Here is a 24,691-nt window from a genome sequence, read left to right on the forward strand (position 1 = left end):
TTCTGATGAGATCGCGGCTCCTTAGCTTGTGCCACGGCTCCGGTGTTATCACAGTACAACGGTACTGGATCACTAGCATCAGGAATGACACCCAACTCTTGGATGAATTTCCTTATCCAAGTCCCTTCTTTTGCAGCTTCGGACGCTGCAATGTATTCCGCTTCGGTAGTGGAATCGGCCGTCGTGCTTTGCTTGGAACTCTTCCAACACACGGCACCACCATTAAGCGTGAATATGAATCCAGAATTCGACTTCGAGTCGTCCACATCCGATTGAAAACTAGAGTCAGTGAAACCCTCTAATTTCAACTCGGCACCCCCATAGACCAAAAATATATCCTTAGTTCTTCGCAAGTACTTGAGGATATCTTTCACGGCTTTCCAGTGAGCCGGGCCGGGGTTAGACTGATATCTGCTTGTGACACTCACAGCATACGCAATATCGGGTCTAGTACATAGCATGCCATACATTAAGCTTCCTATGGCAGAAGCATAGGGCGTCCTTTTCATCTCCTCGATTTCACTAGGTGTTTGGGGACACATAGATTTCGAGAGACGAACCCCATGGGACATTGGCAAGAATCCCTTCTTGGATTCTTCCATGCAAAAACGTTTCATAACCGTGTCTATGTACAGGCTTTGGGACAAGCCAAGCATCTTTCTTGCTCTATCTCTATAGATGCGTATTCCCAATACGTAAGATGCTTCTCCCAAATCCTTCATTGAGAAACGTGTGGACAACCATGCTTTCGTTTGCTGTAACATTCCTACGTCATTCCCAATGAGTAGAATGTCATCAACGTAAAGCACTAGAAATATTACTGCCCTCCCACTAACCTTCTTGTATACACAAGGTTCCTCCGGATTCTTCTCAAAATCAAACTCTTTGATAGTTGAGTCGAATCTAATGTTCCAACTACGGGATGCTTGTTTCAATCCATAAATGGATCGCTGGAGTTTGCAAACTTTTTGCTCACTTCCAGAAGATATGAAGCCTTCCGGCTGCGCCATGTAAATTTCTTCCTCAATATCTCCATTAAGGAAGGCGGTCTTCACATCCATTTGCCATATCTCGTAGTCGTACCACGCAGCTATGGCCAGCAAAATCCTAATGGACTTCAGCATCGCGACCGGCGAAAAGGTTTCCTCATAGTCAACACCTTGCCTTTGAGTGTATCCTTTTGCTACCAATCTAGCTTTATAGGTCGACACCTTTCCATCTACTCCAATTTTCTTCTTATAGATCCACTTGCAGCCTATAGGAACAATTCCCTTAGGTGGATCTACCAAGGTCCATACCTTGTTGGAGTACATGGAGTCCATTTCGGATTTCATGGCAGTTAGCCAATGTCCCATGTCCGCATCCGATACGGCCTCATTGTATGTTCTTGGATCTCGTCCAAGATCAACATGATCTTCATCATTTTCGAGGAGGAATAACCTATCCGGCATTTTCCGAACTCTTTCGGATCTACGTACCGTAGGATCAGGAGGTATATTAGTGGTTTGTTGTATTGGTTCGATTACTTGTTCTTGCGTTTGAACTTCATTTTGTGGTTCTTGAACTATTTCAAGTTCTATCATGCTGCCCTTTCTATCGGATAGAAACTCCCTTTCCAAAAAGGTGGCATTTCTCGAAACAAACGTCTTTGCTTCTTTGACATAGTAGAACTCGTATCCCATTGAGTCTTCGGGATACCCCACAAAATAGCACAAGTCGGATTTACTATCCAACTTATCTCCCACTAATCGCTTCACATAAGCGGGACAACCCCATATCCTAATATGTTTGTAATTGGGTTTCCGGGAATGCCAAAGTTCATAAGGTGTGGATTTAACTGCTTTGGTGTTAACTCTATTCAGCAAATACGCGGCAGTACGGAGTGCATGACCCCACAAGTATGCCGGTAAGTTTGTGAACCCCATCATTGATCGAACCATATCTAATAAAGTTCGATTCCGACGTTCGGACACTCCATTAAGTTGAGGAGTTCCCGGTGGAGTCCATTGGGACTGTATCCCATTTTCTTTTAGATAGTCAATGAACTCGATGCTCAAGTATTCCCCACCACGATCGGATCGCAGCTTCTTAATACTTCGTCCGAGTTGCTTTTCCACTTCGTGTCTAAAATCTTTGAACCTTTCAAATGTTTCAGACTTGTACTTCATCAAGTACACATACCCATACCTAGAATAATCGTCGGTAAAGGTAGCGAAGTAGTTATATCCACCCTTCGCACTAACACTTAGTGGACCACATACGTCTGTATGGATCAAATCCAAAAGACCTTCGGCTCGTTCCATTACCCCTTTGTAGGGTGACTTGGTCATTTTCCCTTTAAGGCAAGATTCACAAGTTTGTAGTGATTTCACGTCCTCCAAAGAGAACAATCCTTCACTAACAAAATCGTTCATCCTTCTTAAAGAGACATGACCTAATCTAGCGTGCCAAAGTTGTGCGGGGTTTTGATCTATCTCCTTACGTTTTGCTGATATAACGTTAATAGGTATTTCACTTGGATTTAGTTCATATAAGTTGTTTAATAGCCGTCCTTTGCAAATTAAATTCTCATTCTTTTGTATAATGCAAATCGAATTTCCAAAAACAAAAGTAAAACCTTCAATATCTAATACAGGAATAGAAATAAGGTTTCTAATGAGCCACGGAACAAATAAACAATCGTTCAAAACAATAGGAAAACTAGAATCCAAAACATTTAAGTAAATAGTCCCAATGGCTTCAGCAGCAACTCTTGCTCCATTCCCCATCCTTAGGTAGGTCTCACCCGCTCTAAGTCTTCGACTTCTTGTCATTAGCTGCAAATCATTGCACAAATGTGAGCCACAGCCCGTATCCAATACCCAAGAAGAAGAGTTGACAGACAAATTTACGTCAATGAAATACGTACCCTTTTCAGAACCTTTCTGCTTTAGGTAAGCCTTGCAGTTGCGGCGCCAATGTCCTTTCTTTCCACAGTGATGGCAAGCATCATCAACTTGTTTGCTAACCTTTGCTTTGGGGCCCCCACTGCCTTCACCCACTTCGAACTTGCTGTTTGGGAAGGAAACTCTTTCCTTTCTCTTCTTTTGGAAAGAACTCTTCTTTCCAGAAGGAGCAGCAATGAGAACAGACTTCTCTTTCCTAATGGTGGACTCGAAGCTGACCAACATGTTCATTAACTCATCCAAGGGAGGATCTAGTTTGTTCATGTTGAAGTTCACTATGAACGATTCATAGGAACTAGGAAGAGACAACAGGATCAAATCCAACGAGAGCTCGGCCGGGAGGGTGACATCGAGATTCACTAGCTTTTCAAGGAGAGTGATCATTTTGAGACAGTGCTCGTGGACCGAAACCCCTTCGCGCAATCTCGCTGTGATCAACTCCTTTGTAGCAGCGTACCTCGATGCCCTAATATTCTCACTATACATGCTATCGAGATGAGCCTTTATATCGAAAGCATGCAAGTGAGACTCATATTTCCTCGCAAGCGCGGGCTCCATGGCGGCTATCATATAGCACCTAGCATGAGTGTCATCTTTCTTCCAAACTTCATAAGTTTCCTTTTCAGCATCAGTCGCTGTGGCAGGTATAGTGGCGGGAAGCCTCTCGTTCAAAACGTAGAGATGCCCCTCAACAGTTAGCACAAGCTTAAGACTACGCAACCAATCTAGGTAATTAGGGCCATTGAGTTTATTGTCGAGGATTGACATTATAGGATTCTTAGACATAATTATCTGAGACATATAGAGAAGAGGATTATTAGAGATTCGCGTTAAATGATTGTTACAATTAAATGTTTGGACTTATGTTATTTAATTGTTCTCCCACTAATTTTATCGAGTTCCACTTCCCTCTAGTAGACAAACGAGAAAACTGATTTTTCTTAATGGGCTTTAGGTCCAATAGACAAATATAACCCGTAGTTAATCTAGCCCGATTATATTTGCCCAAAGGTAGATCACAATCAATCATATCCACAATATGACCCTAAATTAATTTTCCTCACACTTGATAATGACCTAAGTTAATCTCGCGAATATCAAAATCGTCGTGTGTCAAGTCTAACCTACCAATCAAAGATGCTCATAGAACTCGATTATGCCAAACTAATGCAGTCCCTAGTTAATCTAGCCGACCACGTTAATTCAACATAACCCTTTTCTATGGCTACCTTCATCATTATGTCAATTGAATTACAGCTTACTCTACCATAGCACTCCCCGCTAACACGGCTTACTGCACTATAGTAAAGGGCTACACATAATCCAACCGTTGGCAGAAGGAAAGAAATAACTCAACAGATTGGGTTTTTCTTTATAGCTTGAAATGATTCTTAATTAAAAGAATGAGGGGTTTTGATTAAGTGTTTTATCTCATCAGAAGGTTTTGGATTGGTCTATGTGATTCCTACATCTATGTTCTCTAAAGGTATATGGAAAACGCATATTGTCCTAAGAGGAACATACGACCTAATTTCATAATTAATTACATTAATTAATTATCGAGTTTTCAAAATAATTATAGAACCTCAACTAGCATAAGTCATTCAAATAATGTTGAGGTACTACTAATTAAGTTGAACTTATAATCAATATTATATATGTGTTCTATTAATTGAAATCAATTTAACAATTTAAATTAATTAATTAATCTAACACCTATTTACTAAAATAGATGATTGTCGATCCAATTATCTAATTGGGATTAATTGAAAATAATTTTCCAAAAATTAAAATCAATTTGTTTTAAGTTTAATTTTAGAAATCTGAAATAAATTTTTTTTTTTTTTTTTTTTTTTATTTTTCAGTGGTCCGGTTCGGCCCAACCGGTCTGACCGGTTCGGACCGAATCGGGCCGGTTCTGTCCGGTCCAGCTGACCCAAATCAGTGGGCCGGGTCAGTCGGACCGAGAACCGGTCTGACCGACCCGAATCCACTTGGATTCGGTCAACTAAACCGCACACAACCATCGAACCGGCCGGTTCGGCCGGTTCGATCCGAACATTTAAAAAACCGACATTTTAAAAACAATTTCAGATCCGATTTTCCAATTTTAAACAATTTTAAAGCTGGAAAAATTCTAAACAATATTTCAAAAATATTTTAAACTTACGAAAACTCCCAATTACATAATACGACAATCGCTACTTTAATAAATCGAACATGCATATTAAAACGAACGCAATTAATTGCGCAACGAGCTCTGATACCACTGTTGGGTTTCGGGCACGCATACGCAGCGGAAAACAAAAATTTTACGTGATTTAAACCACTTTAAAGCACACAAGTACATGCCCGACAAATTAAATCAATTAATTGCGTACCTTTGCGCTTCCAGCGAAATTAAAAACAACATACATGCTAATAAATTTAACCGAATTTAAATCAATTAACATGCTCGCAATTTAAACCAAATAACATGCTCGCAACGATTTAATCGATTACACATAATCACATAAAATCATACAAACACAAGCATGAAATCATAGTTTAAATTAAACCCTAAAACGAAACTAGGGTTTCGAGTATTTACCTCTTGACGCGTGAGGTAGGAGCGAACGATTCGTCGTGGTTACTACGGAAACCAATCCGTAGAATCGGGGCAGCAATGGAGCAGCAGCAGCGGCGGTGTGGCAGCTCACGGCGGCGCGTGTACAGCACGCGCGGTTGTGCGAGGCGGCGCGTGGGGCAGCGTGCGGCTTCGGCTCGTGCGTTGCTCCTCGATTCTTCGATCTACGGTCTTCCTCCTCTCGGATTTCACCTCGTATACTTCGATCTACTAAATCGTGGCACTAGACACGAAGTAGTTAGAATAAAACGGAAAGAAAATAAAGGAGAAAGAATACCGAACAAGAGCCGGCCGAGGAACGGCCGTTTCCGGCGACGGAGCGGCGGTGGTGGCGCGGTGGTGGCCGCGCGGAAGAGAGGGCGAGAGAGAGAGGGTGGCCGATTAGGGTTAGGGTTTTTGTGTGTTTGTGCTAGGGTTATAAATCATGTATTTATAGTCCCTAGCATGAAACCCTAGCGGGCTTAAGTTGGACTGGGCCCAACAGCTTAAGCTCGTTAGTTTCTTTAATCGCTCGTATCTCTCAATTCAATGATCGAAAAATTGTAACGATTACAATTTCCGAGTCATTATAATTTTCTCGTCATTACGAGTGCCATCTCTTATTTTCCAACTTTCCAAAAGTGGAAACCCTAGTTCAGTGGACTTTCTAAATTTGGAAACTTCCCGATTTAGAAAGTTCACTAACATGTTCGCTTATTCTTTTCCTTTTCTTATTCTCATTCATAATTCCAAATTACGAATGTTGGACTCAATCATATTGACTTCCAATTATGCAAAGATAAACTATTTTATCTCTGACCGTTTATTCAAAGATCTCATGTGCACGAGCAGTGTGACCCTCGATGGTTCAGGTGTAAGCTAGCCGTGGGCCCACAACTCTTTGTGGTCAAAACTCGTCCCCTTCGAGTTACAATTAAGATGAAGCTCGTTTCACCTTAATCACCCAACGAATCAAGATTGGCGTCTAGCAACTACGCGTCATGATTCCCTAGATACAAATGAAGTGCCTGCAAGAACCTTCAGATATAGTTAACGTACAGTACGGTCCCTTCGATTCATATGTCCCGATTGAACTAGAGGCATTGGTTCATCGAGACCTCTTTATATGTTCAATAACGGTGCGATCGTTCTAAGTGTTGTAATCCTTACGTGCATGACTTAAAGAATCGAATTCTCTAATCATCACTTAGTCAGCTCTGGCCAGAGACTTAGAATGAATACAAACTTTCAGAACACACAGGACATCCAAGACTATTCTAGCGATCGAATCCCCGACTACAATGCACAGACCTCCCACTAGATTTCGGACTGCACGAACACTGGCCCTTGGGATGGTCCTCGGTGGAACTCAGGGACAGGTCACGATACAGCTGGTCCTCTAGTGAAGTCACGGTGATGTCTAGGTCATAAGGACTAATGGTGTACAACTATACCATAGATATCTCTACTCGATTATTGGGAACCACTTAGAGATTTCTAGGGTGAGGGAGTTCAGTGAACTCGTCAACTTACGAGCACCCACTTATGCATGCCGATATCACAATACCGTTTACTGATGAGATGCAGTACACATACACTAAGTGCTAGTCTTAATGGGAAAGGCCGATATCCTCATTAGTGGCGTAACCCTTCGACTAGGAACACGTTTAACAGTTATAATACTTGAGTAAATATCTCACGATCCTAACGATCATTTACTAGTACTTGTAATAACTGTAAGGACTATATCTATGCTTGTGACAAAGGGACAAAGATATAGAATGCCAATGTGTTTTATCATTAATACGAATAAAGGTTCGTTTATTACAATAATAAATACGAAAGACCACAGCCACAAGTTGGCTTGTTGGTCACCTACTCTAACAAACACTGCTCGTGTACTTGAGATCCTTAATGCAATAAGCTAAGATTAATTAGTTAATCTTAGTGTAATTGGAAATCAATGTGATTGAGTCCAACATTCGTAATTGTTAATTACAGTTGAGAATAAGTAGAGAAAAATAATTCGATGGAAAGTTAGTGAACTTTTTACATTGGGAAGTTTCTCGATTTGGCAGGTCTTAAATTAGGGTTTCCAATTTCAGAAATTGGTAAATTTCAAGTACTCGTATCGACGATAATTTGTGCTCATTGTCAAAATATAATTGTTATATTTTTGTGAGCATTCGTTTGTTAGAAACGAGCCGACAAAGACAAAGGACTTAAATTGTTAGACCTAGCCCAAGTTAAGCCTTGTTAGGGTTTACACAAGGAGTATATAAATAGGATTTATATATCTTGTGAAAAACACAACACAAAAAAACAAAAACGTAAGAATGAAACCCCTAGCCTCTCTCCCTCCATCACATGTCCCCCTTGCAGCCGAAACCCTACCTCAGCCACCAGCCGCCGCATCGGTATCTTCTTTTTCCCCTTGTTCTTCTTCGTTGTACTTAGTCGATCACGTAACTCGTATTGCGGGGATAGTGGATTGAATACACTGTTAGAGTAGGTGACCAACAAGCCAACATGTGGCTATGGTCTTTCATATTTATTATGTTAATAAAAAAACCTTTTTCGTATTAATGATAAAACACCTTGGCATTCTATATCTTTGTCCCTTTTTCACAAGCATAGATACAATCCTTTCAGTTATTACAAGTACTAGTAATTGATCTTTAGGATCGTGCGATATTTACTTAATTATTATAACTGTTAAACGTGTTCCTAGTGGAAGGGTTACGCCATCAATGAGGATATCGGCCTTTCCCATTAAGAGACTAGCACTTAGTGTATGTGTACTGCATCTCATCAGTAAACGGTATTGTGATATCGTTATGCATAATTGGGTGCTCGTAAGTTGACGAGTTCACTGAACTCCCTCACCCTAGAAATCTATAAGTTGTTCCCAATAATCGAGTAGAGATATATGTGGTATAGTTGTACACCTTTAGTCCTTATGACCTAGACATCACCGTGACTTCACTAGAGGACCAGCTGTATCGTGACCTGTCCCTGAGTTCCACCGAGGACCACCCCAAGGTACAATGTTCGTGCAGTCCGAAATCTAGTGGGAGGTCTGTGCATTGTAGTCGGGGATTCGATCGTTAGAATAGTCTTGGATGTCCTGTGTGTTCTCATAGTTTGTAATCTATCTAAGCCTGTGGCCAGAGCTGACTAGGTGATGATTAGAGAATTCGATTCTCTATGTCATGCACGTAACGATTACAACACTTAGAACGATGGCACAATCATTCAACTAATAAGGAGGTCTCGATGAACCAATGCCTCTAGTTCAATCGGGGCATAATCGAAGGGATCGTACTGTACGCTAATTATATCAAAAGGTTCTTGCAGGCACTTCATTTGTATCTCGGGAATCATGACGCGTAGTTGCTAGAGGCCAATCTTGATTCGTTGGGTGATTAAGGTGAAATGAGCTTCATCTTAACCGTAACTCTAAGGGACGAGCTTTGACCACAAAGGGTTGTGGGCACACGGCTAGCTTACACCTGAACCATCGAGGGTCACACTACTCGTACACATGAGATCTTTGAATAAACGGTCAAAGGTAAAAATGGTTTATCTTTGCATGATTGGAAGTCAATATGATTGGATCCAACATTCGTAATTTGGAATTATGAATGAGAATATGAAATGGAAAAGAATAGGCGAACATCTTAGTGGACTTTCTAAATCGGGAAGTTTCCAAATTTAGAAAGTGCACTGAATTAGGGTTTCAACTTTTAGAAAGTTGGAAATTGAGAATTGGCACTCGTAATGACGAGGAAATTATAATGATTCCGAAAATGTAATTGTTACAATTTTCCGATCAACGAAGAGATGAGCGAGTAAAAGAAGTAACAAACTTAAGTAGTTGGGTCCGGTCCAACTTAATCCAGTTAGGGTTTTATGCAAGACACTATAAATACTTGATTTATAGGTCTTGCACAACACACAACTCGAAAACCTAACCCTAGCCGCTCCCTCTCTCGGCCATCCCCCCCCCCCCCCCCCCCTTCCAACACCGCCGTTCGTTCGCCGGAATCAGCCTCCTCTTGGCCGATTAATCGTGGTAGATCTTTTTCCTTTTTATTCTTTCCTTTTATTCTAACTATTGCTTTTCTAGTGCCATGTTTTAGTAGATCGAGGTATACGAGGTGAAATCCGAGAGGAGGAAGATCGAAGAATCGAGGAGCAGCCCTCGAGCCGACGACGCACGCGCTCCCACGCACCGCCCAAAGACAGTGCGTGATCATCACGCGCCGCCGTAGCTTGCACCGTCGCCGTCGCTGCTTCGCCGTCGCCGCTCCCGGATTGCACTGATTGGTTTCCGTGTCAATATTGCTTCGTTTCGTGCACCTACCTCACGCTTCAAGAGGTATTCTCGAATCCGGTATTCGTTTGATTATGATTTAATTAGATTAAAATTACGCATGTTCATTTTCGTAGTACGTTACGTGAATTTGTATGTTTTGTATGTTTACATGAAATTCATGATTTACTGCGAGCATGTTATTTGATTGAAACGCGAGCATGATAGTTGATTTAATTTCGATTAAGTATTTAAGCATGTATGTTGTTTTTTATTTCGCTGGAAGCGCAAAGTTACGCAATTAATTGTTTTTAATTATCGGGCATGTGTTTGAAATTTGTTTAACTCGCATAAAAGTTTTGTTTTCCGCTGCGTACATGTGTCTGATTCCCAACATATACGAGGTGAAACCTAAGAGGAGTAAGATTCTTATGATGCCAATGCCGCCAGTAGGGTCGTCTCCACACGCATCCACACGCTGCCACAAGCCGGGGATGCGAGAAGGCAATTCTGAAAAACTGCTATCGGATTTTCTGCACAGTCGAGCGAGAAAATTCTCCATTAATGAACCAGCGATCGGATGGACATGAAGTTTTGAAAGACCCCTCAAGACGCAAGAATCTACTATACCATAGAAGCAATTGTTGATCCAGCCAATAACCATGAACATATTGAAGTCGAATCATGAATGTAATTTCAAGTCAACAAACAAGTTGGATCAGTAGGAGTGGGAAGAGCAACTAGCCATCTTCCGGAGTATTCGTTCGATTCACGCTTAAGGTTAAAATCACGTTTTCCCTAATTAATATATATAGTAATTAATTTATATTTATTGAGATTAATGTATGTTAATTGACTATTGAATCACATGAATCTATATGTTCGATTGTGTGTTTATGTGAATCGTTCGTTGAGCATGTTTATTCTTTGATTTAATTTCGCGAGAATGCTATGATCATTTAATTTAGGATATTTAAATTAATTATATATGCGAGCATGTTTGTCATTGATTGGAAGCGAAAAGGTACGCAATTAATTGTAATTGTTGTGCACGTATATGTTTATATAAATTAGTTTATATAAATAAACCAAAAAAAATATTTCGATGTGTACACGTGCGTGATCCTCAACAGTGGTATCAGAGATACGGTTGCGCAATTAATTTCGTATGTGTTTATTGCTTTTCGATTACATGTGAATAGGTTATTGAATTGATTGAATTGGTGAAATTGGAATTGGGTTGGTTTAATTTTAATTTAATTTGAAAATTGAATATGATTAATTTTCAAATTGGAACTAGAAATTGGATTTTGGTTTTAAAATTGGATTTGATCGATTTGAAAACTGGAATTGGAAATTGGATTTAAAATTAAAATTAGACTTGAGTTTTAAATTCCAAAATGTTTTGTTTTTTTTTTGAAAATTGTGTGGGCCGGACAACTCTGTCAGACCGCTCCAACCGGTTCGATCGGTTCAGACAGTCGAAAAAAAAGATTTTATTTGTTTCCTATTGCAGAAATTAAAATTAAATCAAAATGATTTTTAATGTTCTGAAATTATGTATCAATTAACGCACAATCCAAATATGTGATCCCTTAATCAATAATGTTCAAGAAATGAGTGTTTGATTAATTAATTAATTTAAACATTAAATTAATTTCACTAATAGAACACATGTATAATGGTGATTATACTTCAACTTAATTAATTGTACATTAATATTATTTGATCGATTTATTTTGATTAATGTCCTTTAATTATTTTGAAACAAATCGTCATAATTAATTATAGTAATTAATTATAATTTAGGTCTAATGTTCCTATTAGGCCAATATGCGTTTCCATATACCTTTAGAGAACATAGTTGTAGGAATCCAATCGACGTGTTCAATAATTCAGATGAGGTAGCAACAAAACAATAATAAATCCCTTATTCTTAATTTATTAAGAATTATTTCAAGTGTAGCCCCTTGCAATAGTGTAGTAAGCCGTGTTAGTGGGGAGTGCTATAGCATGGTAAGCTGTAGTTTAATTGACATAATGATGAAGGTAGCCATAAAAAGACTTATGCTAGATTAACGTGGTCCGCTAGATTAACTACGGGCTGCATTAGTTTGTTATAATCAGTTCTATGAGCATCTTTGGTTGGTAGGTTAGACTTGACACACGAAGATTTTTAATTTAAGAGATTAATTAGGTCATTATCAAGTGTGAGAGTGATAAAAGTCCAAATCTTTGATTGCAATCATTAATAATGAATTATCTGTTATAAGTCTACTTCAAGCTTTTCAGTATAAATGCTAAGAATCCCTTGTCATCAATTTTCGACACCAAGAAACCTTAATGGCAATAATTACCTTGATTGGCTCAATAAACATTCGTGTGGTGCTTTTGCTCCAAGCTCAATTGTACATACTCAAATATACCCCGACCAAAATTCATGATAACTCGACTCACTAGGAGACCACCACTTATTAAAAGTGGAAGAAGGGTGTCCGTTTTGACAAAATACTATATGATAGCATCTAGTTACCCAAGTTAGCAAGGAACTATGAGAATCATCTTTATGTTGTTTACATATAGGCTAATCTCGACATCGTGTGCGGTGAGAGCATAATGTTAATGAGTTTTGTGACGACTAAGGAGTTGACGTATCTTAGGCTATGCGAAAGGACTACGGTCCATGAGCATGATTTTAAGATGACTACGGTCCAACCACGATGCCGTTCTCCCACCAGAGTTCTCAGTGAATTTCATGCTTCCATCACTAACTACCTCTTATGAAACATTCATAAGTAATTTCAACAACAATATGGTTGAGTCTCCGTTTTAAGGAGTTGGTCAACATGTCGAAATACGAGTCAGTTAGAATGAAAGGAAAATAGTTTCCAGTCGAGCAAGATATCTTTTACTAAGAATAGTTCGAATTCGAAGAAGAGAGTAAAAGGAAAATAGTTTCCAGTCGAGCAAAAAAATAGACTATGGGTGAATCGAGTATTCGCAAGGATAAGGAAAATAAGCATGTAAGTGATGCTTGATTCCAATGTGGAAAGACAGACCATTGGGCTCTCTAAACTGCACGGAGTCTCTTGATGGGTAACGTTCTCACAAAGATGCGTTTTTTGTTTAACATGAACTCAATATAGAAGATAACCCAACACAACTTTGACATGTTAGATTAGGTCATATTTCTTTAAGACGAATGAATGAGTTTGCATGTGAGGGATTCTTCACGTTGGATGATGTGAACTCACTGCGGGCTTGTGAATCTTGTTTGAAAAGAAAATGTCCAAATTACCATTTAAGGGACAAATGGAGCATGCTGAAGGTCTCTTGGATTTGATCTATGCAGACGTGTGTGGTCCACTAAATGTTAGTGTGAGGGGTGGTTTATACTACTTCGTAAACTTTACTCACGATTACTCAAGGTATGGTTACGTATACATGATGAAGTACAAATTTGAAATCTGTCAAATGTTCAATGATTTCAGAAACGAAGCAGAAAATAAACTCATACGAAGTATTAAGAAACTACGATTCGATCGTAGTGGATAATACTTAAATGGTGAGTTTATCGACTATCTCAAAGAGAACGTGATTCACTAAGTTACCGGCGTACTTATAGGGTCATGCACTCCATACCGGCGCGTATTTGCAGAATATGGTTAACACCAAAGCATTTAGTTCCACACCATATGAAGTTTGGCATTCCCGATAATCCACTTACATGAAGTGGCTAGTGGGTGACGAGTTGAATAGTCGATCCAACTTATGCCATTTCGTGGGGTATCTCAAAAATTGTTTTAGATACTTATTCTTACTATCCCTTAAAAAAATGTTTGTAATGGGGAATGCCACCTTCTTAAAGAAGAAGGTTCTATGCGTAGAATCGTTGTACGGTAGAGCTCGGAGAAATTCGAGAACGACGAATTGAAGTTCCAACACCATAAGTAGAACAAGAGCCAATCAAAATCAAATCACCCATTAATGTACCATCTCAACCATCTATGTGGAGATTCGAGAGGATCCGTAGAGAACTCAATAAGCTAAACCTCATCGAAGGTACTCAAAATGAATTTGAGGAGGGATGTCATCCAAGAACATTCAATGAGGCTGTATTTGAAGCAGTAAGGGATATTGGCTTAATGCCAAGAAATCCGAAATGGGTTCCATATACTCCAACAAGGTATGGACCTTGACGGATCCACCCAAGGGAATCTTTCCCGTTGGATGCAAGTGGATCTATAATCTTTAAGTTGGAATAGATGAAAAGGTATCGACCTATAACGCTAGATACGTGAAAATGAGTTAAACTCTAAGACAAGTTTTTGTATGTGAGATAACTTTTCACTAAACACTATGCTATTATTCGATTAGGAGTTTGCCAGCCATTTTTGCGTAGTATGACCACGAGATATGGAAAATGGATATGAAGATCACCATCCTCAATGGCGAGATTGCGGAAATCAAAGTGGTGCAGCCGAAAGGCTTCGTATGTAACACCCCGCGTTCTCGATAGCCTAGTTATCTATTTTTCCTCACGTCACATTTGCTTGGAATTTGTGAATTATGTGCAAATTAAATTAGTTGCTTTTCAATTTTCTTTATTTGCTATTTATGTGAACTAATGTGTATTATATGTTTACATCAATATTTTTGATTTCATTCTCTATTTGCGCAACTAAAATGTATTTCATGTGTTTAGTATAATTGAACACGTGAAATTATGTGATCTACGTGGATTTAGTTTTCGCAACATAAGAAATTATTTTCTCACACTAGAATGTTTATATGCTTAATTGATAGTAATTTCCTCTCTTTAAATTGGCTATGATTGTATGTGTTGCATGCATACACTTATTCCATGTGCATTTCCACTTGCCTTTTCATTTAGCATTTTATTTTAAGATAACTTAAATGAAATTACCAAGAAGTCCCTCTAGATTATTTCAAGTTTCTCCTAATCGCAAAAGGACCACTCTTCCTACTTAGTCATTAAGGTAGCAAGCATCCAAGACTCTATAGATACCCACCTCTTCTTCACAATTCTCTACACCAAAAGCATTGTTTGATCCTAAAGTTCAGGATCAAAGTCTACTTCGTTCTTCTTCTTCTTCTCATTAATTCCTAGCTAGTATAGTTCTTCATCTCCAAAAGAAGATTCTTCAACCAAGAAGGGTAAGAAAATCTTTGTTCTTTGTTTCTTTCTTAAACTTTTCGAAATCCCCTATAATTCATATTTCTAATTTTCGAAATTCTTGAAGGACTCTCTAGTGGGTTTCAAATATATACAAAGCCCTTCAAATTCTCAAAGACCCTAAGGTAAGAATCATGGAATTATTGCTACATCAAGCTAACATCAATAGTATTTTCTTCTCTTATTTTTTTCAAAAACTCCCCTTCTTGATTGTTTGAAGAAATCGAAAGTTTTAATGAAAGAAAGTGCTCATAGTATGTTATATTATATGTTTAGTCTCATACATGTTAAGATCCATACTTGAATCCTTGATCCTTGATGAGAAAAATGATGATGATGTTTTGATATGTTTAATTCCATGTTTAAAGTTTTGCATGTGAGAATCTAACTCTTGATTCTTGATTATTGAAAGAAAATAGAAGATTAGTGAGAAACTCGAAATTTGAAGATGATATGCTAGGAAATTAATTGTCCTTATGTTTATAATCGTTGAATGTTAATATTATTGATGTTCTAGTTGTGATTTTACATGTTTAAGGTTTGTATTTGAGGCATATAAGTTGATTGAGTCTAGAATCTTGAAATAGGTGGTTATATGTAAAATTTACAGATTCACAGGTACGGATTTTAACCCATGTTTCACCCACAATTTTATTTATGAAAACTACGAAGTTTTATATGAGGATATATCTCTTTGGCTTGTAATGTTTGGAGTAGAAATAAATAAGTTATGATTTATTTACCGAAACTGTACAAAACAAGAGTGAGTTTAGAGTAAGTAATGAAATCTAATGTTTTCCTCTTTCAAATTTAGAACTTAGAACATAATCCTAGTTTAGAGAACTCATTTGAGATAACATTCGACTTCTAAATGTATATTGTGTTAAAATTTCAAAAGGTTTGGATGAACGCTTAAAGAGAATATATTTTTAAAGTCACTTCATGTGTTCAGATTCCAAACTGTACCACCTTAGAAAGTTATTGATATATTTTATTCGGATAATGATATTTTGTAAACTATTTCTCAATGGTTTTAAAGATATATAAAGGAGTATTTTGTAAACCTTTCAAAGACTTTTGATTTGTGGTGCAAGAGAAATGATTTTTCAAAGTTAGGATACCAAAACTGTTGGATATTCTTATGATGAATATTTTTATCAAAGTATGATTTGTGATCATTGATCTAATATCTGAGGTAGGAAATATAGGTTAGTAATGAAGGTGAAAACTCTAAGTTATGTACTAATTATCTAAGTTTATGAATCTTGTTGCATGTCTTGCGGAAGAATTATAGTCTACTAGCCTAGAACGGTGTTATGAATCAAGTGCAAGATTTAGGCAAATGCTTAATAGATTTCTATGATAAGTTAGAATACTCGATTTTTTTCATATATTATGATAATTGGTACTTTTGAAACAAAAGTTTATATATTAAGTGATTAGAGTAAAGTAATGCCGTATGTGATAATTTTCATAATACATAATATGAGTGATATTGATATGCTATGAATGACATGGTTATATGATTATGTGATTATAATATGGTTAAAGTTCAAGAATGACCTTCTTGGTGCTACTATGTGATATTAAATGTTTATGTGTACTTCTGAAATGAAATGTGAAACAAAAGTGTTATGTTCTATATGATTATGTGTTCAACGGTTTGATTAAAGATGTGAAGTATAGTTGTTGTGGTACTTGTTACTTTGGTGCTTGTTTATGTGAAAGTAAACATAGATAGATCATGTACGATTCATGCAATTTTTGCAGGGCATGAATTCGTTATGGAGATTCAAGATGAAGTGGACGATTTGATAGATATGTCAAAGGCACATGCTGAAGATGTACCAGACAAGGCCAAGTCTACTACATCATCTATCTCAAGACAAGTTAATAGTAATGGAAATGTTGCTCCAAGTGCCGCAACACCATCAACAACACCCTATACAGTTTCAGCAGACACGGATGAATCTGATTCAGATACAAATGATCAAAGTATAGATGTGCGCAGAAAAAGGGCCATCTAGAAGAATTCAAAAGAATCATCCCATCTCACAATTTGTTGGAGATGTCTTTGATATAATGCGCACAAGGGGTAAGGAAAAGGTAAACTACATAGACATGGTAAAACTGACTTCTTTGTCCATCGTGTGTTGGTTCTTCTATTTAACCTAACAGTATCGCTGAAGCATTGGTAGAAGACTTTTGGATTAATGTTATGCATGAGCAACTTAATCAGTTTGTTAGAAATGATTATGGCATATCTAATCATATCGTGATCATGTATTGTGATAATTGTAGTGCCATTGACATTTCAAAAAATCCAACACTCACGAACTAAGCATATTGATATTAAGTATCATTTTATTCGTGATATAGTTGAAAAGAACATTGTTTGCTTGAAATATGTATTTTTAGAAAATCAATTAGCAGATATGTTTACTACAACACGTGGCTATGAGAGATTTTGTACTCATGAAAGATCTCTTTGCATGTGCACTATGTAGAGTGTTCTATTGTATGTTACATTACTTCCAAGAACATCTAAAGTTGTAACATGATCGTTTTGAGTTGTCATCAGTATTTGCTTCTCTGAGGTTTGGATATTGGGCTTATATTTTTTGTACATGTGATGATCCTAGTGCAACAGTTTAAAAAAAAACACTATGGCTCCTCTGTCTTTTCACAAAAGCATGAGCCAAACTCATCTATTTTGATAGTTGGAATGAGTAACTAAGGAATCTTTCATGTTGACCCTTGATCTTGTTCAATGTTAAAATTATAAACTTGAAAATAAAATTATTGATTTATAAAAAAAAGAAAAAAAAAACAAAAAGGAAAAGCTATTGCACAATAAAAAAGATAAAGGATCCTAAATAAGGGTACATAAATTAATAAATCCCTAAATTGCCATTTCTCAATGCTGCCAATATTTGTGATAACTTGTGTGTGTGTTTTTTTCGCCAAGGATTTCAGATTGATTTTGCTTGCAAGTAGTGAAATTTTCATATATCACGATTTTAAATTTTTCTTAATATTCATTTTGATAAACATCGGGAGCGTTGGCCCCTATTTTTAATTTTGGCACTTTGATTATCATAGTTGTTGATTAAAGTGTATTAATTTGGGCTATTAAGTATTTTGCTCTACTGAAATCTTAATTGGGCTACTAATGATTGCAGTATTGGAGTTAGCCATTTTTGATAAAAAAGGGGAGATGATGATGGAACCGATTCTAGCAATGGTTCAAGTGGTGAGCTTTAAATTAACTGCTGCATTTATTTTTGAAGTCTCCTTTGCTATTTTCGAATTCCATGTATCTCAATATATGCTATTAAGTTGAATATTATACGTGATTTTATATTCAGGGCGAGTTTGAAGATTCAAATTGTTCAGTGCAGGAGGAGCTCAAAATATTTTATGAAGGGGAAGTTGATGAAAAATTGAGTTTTGATCAGAAAGACAAAAAATGGGAGATTGTTGGATATTTGACTTGGAGGCAAATATAATTTAATTGTTTTGACTTTCTTAAACCAATTTTCAATATTTCCGACATTATCATTATTATAGGATTTATTATTTTAAATTCCAATATATTATTCAAAGTTAGTGGGCGGTTATTTTTAGCTTAGTGGGTAGTTATTTAAGCACATGTTGAATTCCACTAACCCATTATCCCAATAACTCATTATCTTTCCAAGTGTGTTAATTTTCTGCAGGGCAAGGAGCTCTTGGAATCTATAAATAGGAGAAGAAAAAATTTCATTTCTTCACCTTTTGTGCAGAGAGCTGAGACCACATAGCTGTTGGGTATTGGAACACCTTTACTATCACCCTACTTTCTTTATGCATTTCTCATTGCATTGAATACTGATTTGTATTCCTAGTATATCATTAAGTAGTTTTGTACTAGATACTAGGCATTGGTCTACTAAGACATCATCCGGTGATTTTTTCTTGAAGAGAAGATGGTGGCTTCTCATAGAAGGGAAGATGGTGGCTTCTCATTTGAATTCTTTTGAATACTGAATTGTATTCTATGTGTATCATTAAGTAATTTAGTACTAGATACTAGGAATTGGTCTACGGAGAAATCATCTTGTGATTTCTTCGTAGAATAGAACATGGTGGCTTCTCATAGAAGAGAAGATGGCTCGATGCACAAGTTATAAACTTGTGGATAATGATTTGAAACTTGTTTAATTTATATTCCGCTTCATAATCTTTCTCAACACAAGTTTTTGTTTATAATAATGATTTGAAGCCAACACTTGATGTATATTTAGTGTTCGATCTTGTGGTTATTTTTGCAGTGCACGAATTCGTTATGGAGATTCAAGATGAAGTGGACGATTTGATAGATATGTCACAGGGACGTGCTGAAGATGTACCAAAAAAGGCCAAGTCTACTACATCATCGATCTCAAGACAAGTAAATAGTAATGGAAGTGTTGCTCCAAGTGACACAACACCATCAGCAACACCATGTACAGTTTCAGCAGACACGGATGAATCTGATTCAGATACAAATGATCAAAGTATAGATGTGCGCATAAAAAGAGCCATCTAGAAGAATTCAAAAGAATCATCCCATCTCACAATTTGTTGGAGATGACTTTGATATAATGCGCACAAGGGGTAAGGAAAATGTAAACTACATAGAGATGGTAAAAATGACTTCTTTGTCCACCATATGTGTTGTTCATGATGTTGGGGATCGGGCACGTACGTGTACGCAGCGGAAAACAAATTTTTTTATTTCATTTATATAAACTAATTTATATAAACAAACACGTGCACAATAATTACAATTAATTACATACCTTTTCACTTCCAATCACCGACAAACATTCTCGCATGTATAATTCATTTAAATAACATAAATTAAATCATCATAGCATGCTCGCGAAATTAAATCAAATAATAAACATGCTCAACGGAGGATTCACGTAAACACATAATCGAACATATAGATTCATGTGATTCAATAATCAATTAACATACACTAATCTGAATTAATATAAATTAATTAATATATATTAATTAGGAAAAACGATACTTAACCCTTGAAGCCTGAATCGAACAAAGACTCGAGAAGATGGCTAACTGCTCTTCCAACTCCAAATGATCCAACCTCTTTTATGATCCATAATTACACGCCTGCTACGACTTCAATATCTCCATATTTATTGATTGGACGCACCATTCCTTTTGGAATATTGTATATGAGCACGTTGTGAAGCTTCTGTCAAAATTTTACGTCCATCCAATTAACGGTTGATTTATGGAGAATTGTCTTGCAGGACTGCGCAGAAAATGCGAGAGCAGTTTTTCAAAATTGCCTTCCCGCGTCACCGGCTTGTGGCGGCTCGTGAGGACACGTGGAAACGACCTTGGTGGCGGCGTTGGCGGCATAATAATCTATCTTCTCTTAGGTTTACCCTCATATATTCAATCCACTATCCACGAAGCACTAGATACGTGATAGGCTATGTACAAAGAAGAAGAATGAAGGGAAAAGGAACATGCCGATGCGGCAGTGACTAGCGGCGGCACGGTGGCTGGTGGCGGAGGTAGGGTTTCGGCTGCAAGGTGGACGGCTGATGGAGAGAGAGAGGCTAGGGTTTCAAGCGTGTGTTGTGTTGTTTTTGTGTTGTGTGTCTTTCACAAGACATATAAATCCTATTTATATGATCCTTGTGAAAACCCTAACAGGCCTTAAGTTGGGCTAGGCCCAACAGCTTAATTCCACTATCTTTCTCGGCTCGTTTCTAACAAACGAATGCTCGTAAAACTATAACAATTATATTTTGTCAACGAGCACATGTTCTCGTCGATACGAGTACCACTATGCAATTTACCAATTTCTGAAATTGGAAACCCTAATTTAGGACTTGCCAAATTGGGAAACTTTCCAAAATAGAAAGTTCACTAAATTTCCGTTGGATTCTTTTCCTCTACTTATTCTCATCTGTAATTGAAAATTACGAATGTTTGACTCAATTACATTGACTTCCAATTTCACGAAGATTAACTAATTAATCTTAGCTCATTGCATTAAGGATCTCAAGTTCTCAAGTACACGAGCAGTGTGACCCTCGATGGTTTAGGTGTAAGGTAGCCGTGGGCCCACAACACATTGTGGTTAAAAATCGTCCCTAGAGTTATAATTAAGAAGAAGCTACTTTCATCTTAACTACCCAATGAATCAAGATTGGCGTCTAGCAACTACGCGTCATGATTTCCTAGATACAAATGAAGTGCCCGCAAGAACTGTGTGATATAGTTAACGTACAGTACGATCCCTTCGATACATATATCCCGATTGAACTAGAGGTATTGGTTCGTCGAGACCACTTTATGAGTTCAATAACTCTATGGACGTTCTTCATTATATAATCCGTTCGTGTTTGACTTAGACAAACATATTTCTCTAATCACGACACTTTCAGCTGTGGCCACAGACTTCATGGATTTTAAATCGCAATAACACACAGGATATCCATGACTACTCAAGAGATCGAATCTCCTACTACAATGCACAAACCTCCCACTAGATTTCAGACTGCCCGAACACTGGCCCTTGGGGCGGTCCACGGTGGAACTCAGGGACAGGTCACGATACAGCGGGTCCTCTAGTGAAGTCACGGTGATGTCTAGGTCTTAAGGATTAATGGTGTACAACTATATCATAGAAACCTCTACTCGATTATTGGGAACCACTTAGAGATCTCCAGATTTAGGGAGTTTAGTGAACTCATCAACTTATGAGCACCCACTTATGTATGCCGATGTCACAACACCGTTAACTGATGAGGCGCAGTACACATACACTAAGTGCTAGTCTCGAATGGGTAAGCCCGATATCCTCATTAGTGGCGTAAGCCGTTGACTAGGAACTGTGTTTAACAGTTACTATACTTAAATAAATAATCTCACGAGTCTACTAGATATATTTACAGTAATTAAGTAACTGCAAGGACTACATCTATGCTTAAGCGAGGGACAAAGATATAGAATGCCAAAGGGGGTTTTATCATTAATACGAAATAGATTATTTACGAGTAGCATGAGAAAACACAACAATTAGTTGGCTCTTCGGTCACCAACTCTAGCAATCTCCCACTTGACCAAAAGCCAACTACTCATTACCTAAGTCCCATCGACTATCTAGGTTTCCCATGGACCGGTATGGGTAAAGGCTAAGTTCAGGGATCTAATACGTTGTCTACCGAGGCAACTCTCTCGAACTAAAGTTCGCCCCTATTAATTATCTTACTAATGAGATAATTACGGTTCAGTATATGCTTGGATTACTGATGAGACCTATTGAAATCATACATTCAACATTTGAATGTAATTTCGAATCCAAACTGCTACATTCACATCATTTAATGCCGCAATATATTAAGCTTCGGAGGTGGAATCCGTCATCATATTTCACTTGGAACTCACACGACACCTCGTTAATAAGCATGAATACAAATCCCGACGTCCTTTTTGAGTCGTCCACTTCCGATTGAAACACTAAAGTCGCCGATTGACTTTGTTTTCAATTTGGAATCCCCATAGACTATAGATGAACAAGTTCTTAGTACTTCGCAAGTTTTTAAGGATTTGTTTCATAGCTATCCAACTAACTTGGTTAGGGGTAGACTGATATCTACAGTGACGCTTCACTGCATACATTATATCATGTCCATAATATGAATTGGCATAACAAAGCAACCTTTTCTATTTATCTCTATAAATATGTATCCTCTAATACGTAGGAAGCTTATCCCAAATTCATGTATTGAGAAATATGTGGACAATCGTGCTTTTGCTGACTGTAGCATCCCTACGACATTCCCAATGACTAGGATGCTATCAACACAAAGTACTGGGAACAGCAATGGCACTCCCACTAAACTTCTTGTAAACTTAAGGCTCTTTAGGATTCGTTACTAAATCTATTTCTTGATTTTTGTATCGAATAGAACATTCTAATTTATGGGATGCTAGGTTCAATCCATAAATGGATCGCTGGAATTTTGCAACCCTTTTGCTAATTTCCAGAAGATATGAAGCCTTTCGGTTGTACCACTCTGATTTCCTCAATCTCGCCATTGAGGAAGGTGGTCTTCATATCTATTTTCCATATCTCGCAGTCATACTACGTAGAAATGGCTAGCAAAATCCTAATGGAATTATAGCATAGTGTTTCATGAAAATTTATCTCACAGACAACAACTTGTCTTAGAGTATAACTCTTTTTCACGTGTCTAGCTTTATAGGTTGATACCTTTCCATATTTTCCAACTTAATGATTATAGATCCACTTTCATCGAACGGGAAAGATTCCCTTGGGTGGATCCATCAAGGTCCATACCTTGTTAGAGTTGTTGGGAATCAGATATGTGTACGCAGCGGAAAACAAAAATTTTATGCAAATTAAACAGTTTAAATCACATAATCACATGCCTGATAATTATAAACAATTAATTGCGTACCTTTGTGCTTCTAGCGAAATTAAAAACGACAATCATGCGAATTATTTAATCGGCAATAAATAAATTAGCATGCTCGCATTAAATCATTTAACGTGCTCGCGGTAAAACATGAATTATATGTAAACATATAAAACATACAAATTCATAAAACATACTACGAAAACGAACATACATAATTTAATCTTATTAAATTAATATCAAACGAATACGGATTCGAGAATTACCTCTTGAATCGTGAGCTTGGCGCACGAAACAAAGCAATATTGCCTTATAAACCAATCCATGCAATCCGGGAGCGGCGACGGCGAAGCAGCGGTGGTGGCGGTGCAAGCTACGGCGGCACGTGAAGATCACGCGCTGTCTTCGGGCGGCGTGTGCGTCATCGGCACGGGGGCTGCTCCTCGATTCTTCGATTCTTCGATCTTCCTCCTCTCGGATTCACCTCGTATACTTCGATCTACAAAAACGTGGCACTAGACACGCAATAGTGATAATAAACGGAAAAATAGAAAAGAGGAAAAGAACTACCACAATTGATCGGCCAAGGGAGGCCGATTTTCGGCGATGGAACAGCGGCGTGACGACGGTCGTGAGTGAGTATGGCCGAGAGAGAGAGGCGAGCGGCTAATGTTTGTGTGAGATGTGTTGTTTTTGTGGAAGACCTATAACTCAAGTATTTATAGTTTCTTGCATAAAAGCCCTAACAGGCTTAAGTTCGACCGGGCCCAACAGCTTAAGTTCGTTAGTTCTTTAATCACTCGTTTCTCTCAATTCAATGATCGGAAAATAGTAACGATTACACTTTCGGAATCATTATAATGTCCTCGTCATCACGAGTGCCTATACTCGATTTCCAACTTTCTATAAGTGGAAACCTTAATTCAGTGCAGTTTCTAAATTTGGAAACTTCCAGATTTAGAAAGTTCACTGAGATGATCGTCTATTCTTTTCCTTTTCTTATTCTCATTCATAATTCCAAATTACGAATGTTGGACCCAATCATATTGACTTCCAATCATGCAAAGATAAAACATTTTTATCTTTGACCATTTATTCAAAGATCTCATGTGCAGGAGCAGTGTGACCCTCCAGGGTTCAATTGTAAGCTAGCCGCGGGCCCACAACCCTTTGTGGTCA

The sequence above is a fragment of the Erythranthe guttata genome, chromosome 14 (genome assembly GCF_056151865.1).
Source record: "Erythranthe guttata isolate IM_541 chromosome 14, IM_541, whole genome shotgun sequence".
NCBI classification, from domain to species: Eukaryota; Viridiplantae; Streptophyta; class Magnoliopsida; order Lamiales; family Phrymaceae; genus Erythranthe; species Erythranthe guttata.